This window comes from Heptranchias perlo, chromosome 4, assembly GCF_035084215.1.
Source record: "Heptranchias perlo isolate sHepPer1 chromosome 4, sHepPer1.hap1, whole genome shotgun sequence".
Classification (NCBI taxonomy): domain Eukaryota; kingdom Metazoa; phylum Chordata; class Chondrichthyes; order Hexanchiformes; family Hexanchidae; genus Heptranchias; species Heptranchias perlo.
Genome location: NC_090328.1, coordinates 51,500,431 through 51,509,185, shown reverse-complemented (window position 1 = coordinate 51,509,185; position 8,755 = coordinate 51,500,431). Strand labels below are relative to the sequence as shown.

General features: G+C 40.5%; 1 long non-coding RNA gene across 1 annotated transcript in view; it reads right to left on the bottom strand.

The window, feature by feature from the left end:
* Positions 1–4,377: 4,377 nt before the first annotated feature.
* Positions 4,378–8,755, bottom strand: part of LOC137320492 (uncharacterized) — a 28,058-nt gene continuing 23,680 nt past the window's right edge. Inside the window, exon 3 of the long non-coding RNA XR_010962554.1 lies at positions 4,378–7,379. This is a non-coding gene — a long non-coding RNA (uncharacterized lncRNA). The remainder of the gene's footprint in view (positions 7,380–8,755) is intronic.

The window sequence follows — 8,755 nt, the reverse complement described above, 5'->3', positions numbered from 1 at the left end:
TCTTGATGCATGTCCTCTCAATATTTATCACTGCATTGACTCTGATATCCACCTACTGTTAAAAAAGGGTGACCCTCTTTTCCTGTACTTCTTCCAAAGCTCCATAGGAAAATGAAGATTTGTTGCTTCTTTGTCCAGCGTGGTCTCTTTTCTGTCCAGCAATGAAGCAGGCTCCTTAAATAGCTGCAGCCTTCAAAAGCAATGTGTTATTTCCCTTCCCCTATTGACACCAAGCTCCTACACACAGGCCCAAAGCTGGTCAGGAGGTTGGTATGAATAGTTAATGAGGTTGACCTTGGAAAATCCCATGAGTTCGGCCATCAAGAGCTAAGCTCACTACACCATGGTCTTACCATTTTAGTGTCCATATCAAAAAGTTTACCTTATGTCTAATTTGAGTTTGTGATTTCATCTTGTACTGTTTTTAATCTGTGTACATTGCTATCTATTAAACAACAAACAGTGGATCTGATCTGAAATCTTTTAAGGTATTCACAGGACTGTTGCTACTTACATTATAATAGTACAGTTTTCCCTCAGATAAACACATTCAGTTCTCTTCCATTTTGCAGGAGCCCTTTATATCTATTTTGATGATACAATCTACAGCTTATTATAGCCCTAGGGCCTTAGTTATAAATGTCCAAAACAATTTCAGATGAGAAATACTCATGAAAATATGAATTTAAATGATTAGTTCACTGCTATGTTACCCTGTACACATCTCCAAATGAATTATTGTGGCTTGTTTAAAAATATTTGTACCCAATTCCAATGTTATGCATTTTTTCTTTTTCTCGAGTTGAGAAAGAATTAAGCACATCACTTACTCATGCTTTTATAAGAACAATATCAAAATAGATGTTGTTTAATTTCTTTACCCATTGATGCTCTTTGCTCTCACAAATCTTACTTTAGACAGCATCAGTACAGTGGAGTTTTCTACAGCTTCCAAAAAATGCCACTCTATGAACAGATGACAGAAACTACAAGCTCAGTCCTGGCGATTGCCCCTTGCTCCCGATCATCTTCTCCTACTTCGTCCTCCCCCATCATGTTCTCCCAATTGCTTTTCTCTTCAGCCTTGATCTGCCAATGTTTCCTCGCTCAAGTCAGATTCTGACTCTTTCTCTGTTGCCCAAGTTATGTTTCGTCATTTTCTTCCTCAAGTTGTATCTGTCCATTCATTTCTGCTTGTTTCGCCCTCAACCCTATGTAGATCCACAGTTACCTCCCCTTCAGGCAATGTTCTGCTATACTCCTTCACCGGGTTGGATTCTGCCATTTCCCGAGTTGGGTTCTTCGGGCTCTCCCTCTCCTCCCCTCCCCGCCCGCTGCTCCTGCCAAGTTAGGTTCCACCAGTTCTGTCCTCTTCTGTCTTTACCAGTTACGCAAATAGAAAATGCTGGAAATATTCAGCACATTCAGGCAGAGAACAGACAAGTTAACATTTCAGGTGTGAGCCCTTCATCGGAACTGGATGAAGGGCCCACATCTGAAACACTGACTTGTCTACAATTTCCAAGTTCTGCCAGTTGCTCCTTCCCCCATCATTACAGGTATCATTAACACATGTCACACTATAAAATTGTTCAAGATTGATGAAACTCGGCAACCAAAGCAAACAAGATTAGGTAGCAGATGGCTCTGCAATTCAAACTTAGGAGTTTCTAGGTTGGAAATATGTGATGATTCCAAATATACACAGTAACAATAGAAATATTAGTATATTTGGATACATTTCTAAGATTATGAATTGACTGTGCTGGAGTGTAACCAAAAGGCAGAGGAGATGTCCGTTACACTTTATGGAGCTGGATGTTCTATCTGCAATGATGGGTCTTTGCTGCCCCCCTAAGACCAACACAATAAACACAGCGACAGAGCATAATCACAACCTTGGAATGAAACCAGACTCCTGTAACAGTTTTCAGGCACTACCATAACGTTTAAACAATTACCTATTCTTTTATTGTATTTGTTAGTGCCTCTGCAGAGATTTAAACCACTTGAAACTTTGGGTTTCGAGTTCCAGACAGTGATGAGATTTAGTTCAGGACAGGGTGATTGATTCAGTAACTTGAAATGTGGCTGAAGTGTGGGAAGGTAATCAGATTTTTTCCACTCAGATGATGGAATTGGAAAAAGAAAACAATGACTATTTTTAGGAACCGAGGGATTATATTAACCATTCTGGAGGTTTAAGGTTTGGTTGATCAGGATTAACACAAAAAGTTTTTACAATTATATTAGAATAAAAAAAGATAGTAAAGGGTAATGTGGGCCCTTTAAAAACAGATGTGGGTAATATTGCAAATGAAAATAAGGAAATGGCAGACTTGTTGAATAATTACATTGTGTCAGTCTTCACAGTAGATGAAGAGATTAATATACCTGACATTCTAGGGAAACTAATAATGAATCAAAGACTGGAACTCACTAAAGTTAACGTAAGCAAGAAAACAGTATTAGAAAAAATAATGGCACTAAAGACTGACAAATCCCCAGGACCTGATGGTTTCCACCCCAGGGTTTTAAAGGAAGTTGGTGAGGAAATTGCAGATGCTTTAGCCATAATCTTCTAAAGATCTCTCGATTTAGGAATTGTCTGTTTAGATTGGAAAATTGCAAATGTAACTATTATTTAAGAAAGGTGAGAGAAACCAGGAAATTATAGACCTGTTAGTCTAACATCTGTTGTGAAGAAGTTATTGAAATCTGTAATTAGGGAGAGTGTGACTGGGCACTTAGAGAAATTTGAACTGATTAGAGAGAGCCAATATGGATTTGTAAAGGGTAGATCATGTCTAACGAACCTAATTGAATTTTTTGAGGAAGTAACTAAAGTAGTAAACTGGCAATGTCTATGGATGTAGTTTATATGGACTTCCATAAAGTATTTGATAAGGTTCCATATAAGAGACTGTTAGCTAAAATTAAAGCACATGGAATTGAAAGCAAATTATTGACCTGGTTAGCAGATTGGTTAGGCGGTAGAAGACGGAGAGTAGGGATATGTACTCGAATTGGAAGGAAGAGACTAGTTGTGTCCAACAAGGATCTATGCTGGGGCCTCAACTATTCACTATATTAATGACTTAGATAACACAATAAAGAGCCACATATCCAAGTTAGCCGTCATACAAAGATTGGTGGCATAGTACGTAGTGTAGGCAGACGCAAAAAATTACAAAGAGACATTGATAGATTAAGTGGGTGTGCAAAACTGTGGCAGATGAATTTCAACACATGTAAGTGTGAGGTCATCCATTTTGGACCAAAAAAGAATAGATCAGAGTATTTCTTAAATGGTGAAAAGTTAGGAACAGTGGAGGTCCAAAGAGTTTTAGGGGTCCATGTACACAGACCACTAAAATGTAGTAGTCATGTACAAAAAAAATCAAAAAGGCTAATGGAATGTTAGCCTTTATAACTAGAGGGCTAGAATATAAAGGGGAGGAAGTTTTGCTACAGCTATACAAAGCCCTGATTAGACCACATCTGGAGTATTGTGTACAGTTCTGGGCACTGCACCTTAGGAAGGATATATTGGCCCTAGAAGGGGTGCCACGCAGATTCACCAGAATGTTACCAGGGCTCCAAGGGTTAAATTATGAGGAAAGATTACATAAAGTAGGCTTGTATTCCTTACAACATCAAAGGATATGGGATGATTTAATTGAGATTTTTAGAATTTTGAAAGGAATTGATAGGGTAGATAGAGAGAAACGTTTTCCGCTGGTGGGAAGTCTAGGACAAGGGGACATAACCTTAAAATCAGAGCCAGGCCACTCAGGAGAGGAGTTAGGAAACACTTCTTCACACAAAGGGTGGTAGAAGTGTGGAACTCTCTCCCACAAAAAGCAGTAGATGCTAGCTCAATTTTAAATCTGAGATTGATAGATTTTTGCTAGCCAAGGGTATTAAGGGATATGGAGCCAAGGCGGGTGGATAAAGTTAGGATACAGATCAGCCATGATCTCACTGAATAGTGAAATAGGCTCGAGGGGCTGAATAGCCTACTCCTGTTCCTATGAACTGATGCTTTTTGCATAATATGGATGTCTGTCACGCCTTATGGTAAAGTTGAGGCACATTCATTCTGCTAGAACAGAGTGGGTTTTTGGTCCCTTTGGTCAATAATGTTAAAGAGACATTTGTGACTTGTCAAAATAAGCATTTGTTTTAATTTGAGAGCAATCACTTTTAGAGGATCCTCAATGGTTATACATTTGAATAAATATATAATTTTGCGATTAACCTCTCATGAGCTATTTTTAATTTCTCAATACCCATATATTTCAATGTAAAGCTTAGGCCATTGGTCACTAAAATCATAACTTCACTTGACATAGTTGTAATATTAGACAACAAGCTTCATCACGGGACTTGAACACAAAGGGCAACATTTTCCGCCCCAATGGCAGGGTCTCACATGCAGCAGGCAGCTTATTGGAAAATCATGGGTACACTGCCCACAATTTTTCATCCACTGACTTCATCCATTTATTTTATTTCTGCCAAGAAAAGGGATTAAGAGATATGGTGAAAAGAAGGGTAGGTGAGGTTGAGATTGATTAAGAAGGGATGTGCTCAATGATCTTTTCCTGTTTCCAAAACTTCTGATGAAAATCAGCAGTGCTTCACCTGTCACCCTGCATAATATTCCATTTATTCAATGCCCAAAGGTGTGCTGTTGGTTATAACTGTTGGAGAATACAATAAAAGAAACATGACGTTTCTTGATGCATTTATTCATGACCCAATCTAACGTGGGGATCCATTGGCAATTACAAAACTCCATTTGTTTCTTTTCTAAACATAAATAACACACGTATTTCGCAAACCGGCCTGGAGCGCAAAGAAGAAAGGAAACAAATTAACAACAATAGAAACAAATGGAACACAATTTCAAATGTATACAATGAGAAGAAAGTGTCACAAATTAAAATGCCATGCACCTTTGATTACCTTTTTTTGATTTCCCTGGTGCAAATTATTTCCATCAGTACTGTAAGATTACCAACACTGCAGTTATAACAATTTGCTTTACCATGTAATCAGAGATAATTATCTCACTGAATGGAACCTAAATAATGTATTGTACGTATACCCTTGCAAAGAACCTGGACACAAACCCAGACTTGAGCCAACTGGTATTATATAATGCATGCGGCATACATTCAAAGATTTAAAGATTGAATTCAAATCTGATAAATGTGTGAAATTCATCAACATATGCAGTATGGAGATTATTATGTACCTATCGCACATTGAACCGCTTAGTAAATACTTGCAGTGCCTGGATGCTTCCATTACACGAATGTCAAATCCATATGAATGATATTAAGAATACATAGTGACATAGTAAGACCAGGAGAAGACCATTATACCATCTTGCCTACCCTTCCAAACCACCTATCGGTTGCCCGACTATGATTCTAGAACTAGTAATCCAGAATCTTCTCTCTTAAAAGGAACCCATAGAGTCCTTTTTTAAAACTTGCCATGGTTTTCTGTTCCACCATCCCCAGTGCTAATCTGTTCCACAATTCGATCATCCTCTTCTACAAAAAAAATGCTGCCTAGAGTTCTGATTTTATTTTGAAACCCTCAGCATTAAACCGTGTCCCCTAGTCCCCAAATCCTGTAGAAGAGCTTTCCTAGATCTAAATTATGTATAACTGTGAAAAATTAAGAGCTCTCTCAAGTTCCCCATCATCCTCCTCTCCAGTGTAAAGTCTCAGGGTTCCCTCATAACTCAGCCCTTTAAGTACGGGAATCAGCCTCATATTCCTACTCCAGACTCCATTCAATAATTTGACATTTGTCCTGTAATTAAATACAACTGTGGCCCCAACATTGACTTCAGTGGGACTCCATTGGCAACTGGTTTCCAGTCTGACATCACGCAACATACCATCATCCTTTGCTGTCTATCTTTCATTCACACAAAAGTAAAACAGTTCAGTTCATGGGCACACACTTTGTGGAACAATGTCAACTGCCTTCCTTAAATACAAGGAGATAACATCCACTGCCTCATTACTATCCACCAGATCTGCAACATCCTTAAGGAAACTGGTCAGACATGTTGGCTCTCTCCAGTTAGACCCTGTCCTTCCAATAACGCTTACTGTATCCCTCAGCAAAGTTGCAAGCACTTGTGATACACTTGATGGAATGCTGTGGTCTCAGCTCCAAAGCTCAACTGTGCTTTGGGTTTGTCCGTGATGTATATCTGCCTTACGTGTGGTTCCCCCCACAATGCACTGAGTCCCATTGTGTCTGATATTTACACCATAGACATGTAGATATTAACGCAGAGGCGGGTTCCGAATGGCGACCCTCACTGGCGAGTACGGAAAGGCGCCTCCAGACCTGTCCAGGCACCTGAAGCACATTTTCAACATGCCGATATCTTGCTCGATGACACATCTGGTGGTCATGTGGCTCTGGTTGTAGTGTTCTTATGCCTCATTGGTGGGGTTCCTCACAAGTGTCATGAGCCAAGTTTGAAGGGGGTATCCCTTGTCTCCAACGAACCAACCCTTAAGTCTGTCTCCTGGTATAAACAGGTCAGGAATGTTGGACTGGCGCAGTATAAAAGCATCATGGCAGCTCCCAGGGAATCTGGCACAGACCTGCATGAGCCTTTTCTTGAGGTTGCACACCAGCTGAACACTGATGGAATGAAATTACTTGCATTGACGAATACTCCTGGTTGATCTGGTGGTGCTCTGATTGCCACGTGTGTGCAGTCGATGTCACCCTGTACCTGTGGGAAGCCAGCCAGAGTTGCGAATCCAAGTGCCCATTCATTCTGGTTATTGTCATCGCAGGGGAAGTTTACATAAGACAAACGCCCTGGAAAACAAGCCATCCGTTACCTGCAGCCAACTGGGAGACCCTCGGTATCTCGCCCAGTGAAAGGAGCCAGAGGCAAAAAAATTGAGGGCTGTGGTGATTTGGACAATAACTGGCAATGCATGGCCACCAAGTCCAGCAGGGAACAGCTCTTCTTCTAGGAGGCTGCAGAGGTCTGTGACCACCTGACATGTCAATCTAAGTCTGCAGAGGCACTACTCTTCAGGTAGGTCAAAGAAGCTGACCCTCTGTCTGTACAACCTGTTACATGGGTTGTGCCTCCTGTGACCTCACCCCCTCTGCTGCTCTCCTCGCTGTTGTTCTCCACTCTGTTCCCCTCTCTCTTGTGCACCTGCAGCTCCCACCACAGCGCAACCTTGCTGCCATGGATGGTGATTGTCGTCCTCGTCTGAATTCCAATCGAAAGCACCCCTGGTGCCCCCCCATCCTGATTTTGTCCATTTGAAAGCCTCCAAACTCGTATCTCACCATAAGAACTCGCATCAAAGTGTCTGTCAGAGGGAACAAGAAAGCAGCCGTGAGCACTGAGCCTTTATTCATATTGGGGACTGAAAAGTTTAAACATCCCTATGAAGTGCCATTCATTCTCACCTCTTTCTCTGGCGAGTTTCCCAAGCCCCGGGAAATCTGTGCTGGAAGCATTAATTTTAAATCCCTGTTGAAATCTCTTCAAATGAGCCTTATTAGCATATGATAATTAGTGACCCTCCTCTGGTGAGCAGGTTACTCGCACACACCCTAACGGGCCTCCGTTAAAACTGAAAGTGGGAGTTAGGTTGGGGTCGGGTTTGAGAACTTTGACATTTTTACCTTCCCATCCGTTCCCAACCCACCCATCCTTGTGGGTTAAAATTCCCCCCCCCTAGTATCTCTTATCAGGCCTAACAACGTGGCAGTATTTTCACCTTCACTAACTTTAGGGGAAAAATAGTGTTTTGTCAGTGGAAAGCATTAAGACTGTTCGTCTATGTCTAGTGCTATCCCTCTAAAAATAGATTAACAAATATTAGCAAAACGTAAGAGAAAACCTGATTTTTTTTCTCTTCTTGAGGATTAATACTGATAAGCTCTGCAGGATTCTGCAGCTGTACTTCCAAATCAGACATAAGGGTTTTATACCAGGTCACACCTGGGTTTTATGAAAGGGAAGATTTTGAAGTATTATCACAGCAATGAAGGAAAGAAATAATAGAGTAATTTTCTGCCTGAGAGCATTGGCTGGCATCTTGCAGTGGAGCAGGAAGCTAATAAGGAGATGGTTGCCCAGGAGATTAGGAGGTGCATAACTGATATGTAAGATTAAGCATTTTACATGATATTTTTCTAGCATATAAAACTTATGTTTAGATTAAAAGCAAACTACTGCTGATGCTGGAAAGCTGAAATAAAACAGAAAATGCTGGAGAAGCTCAGCAAGTGAGGCAGCATCTGTGGAGAAAGAAACAGAGTTAACGTTTCAGGTCGAAGACTTTTTGTCAGAAAGGGTCTTCGACCTGAAACGTCAACTCTGTTTCTTTCTCCACAGATGCTGCCTCACTTGCTGACCTTCTCCAGAATTTTCTGATAGTATTTATGTTTAGATTTGGTATTTTTAACATATATAACATATAAACCATTCATGTTTGGGTTCGGCATTCTCATACATATAACCAGCTCACGCTGTGATTAATTAGATTAAGCATTAACACAAACAGCTAAAAAGACAGAAATGGTCAAATTAAACTACACATATGGCAGAGGGATTTAGCTGACAAAGAATGTTTCTGAAATTTGTTTTTATAGCAGTCTATTTCAAGGATGAGAAACAAGGCTGTTTGGGAGTTTGGACACTGATAAGGGAGGCCTACACATTCCATAGTCTGGAACA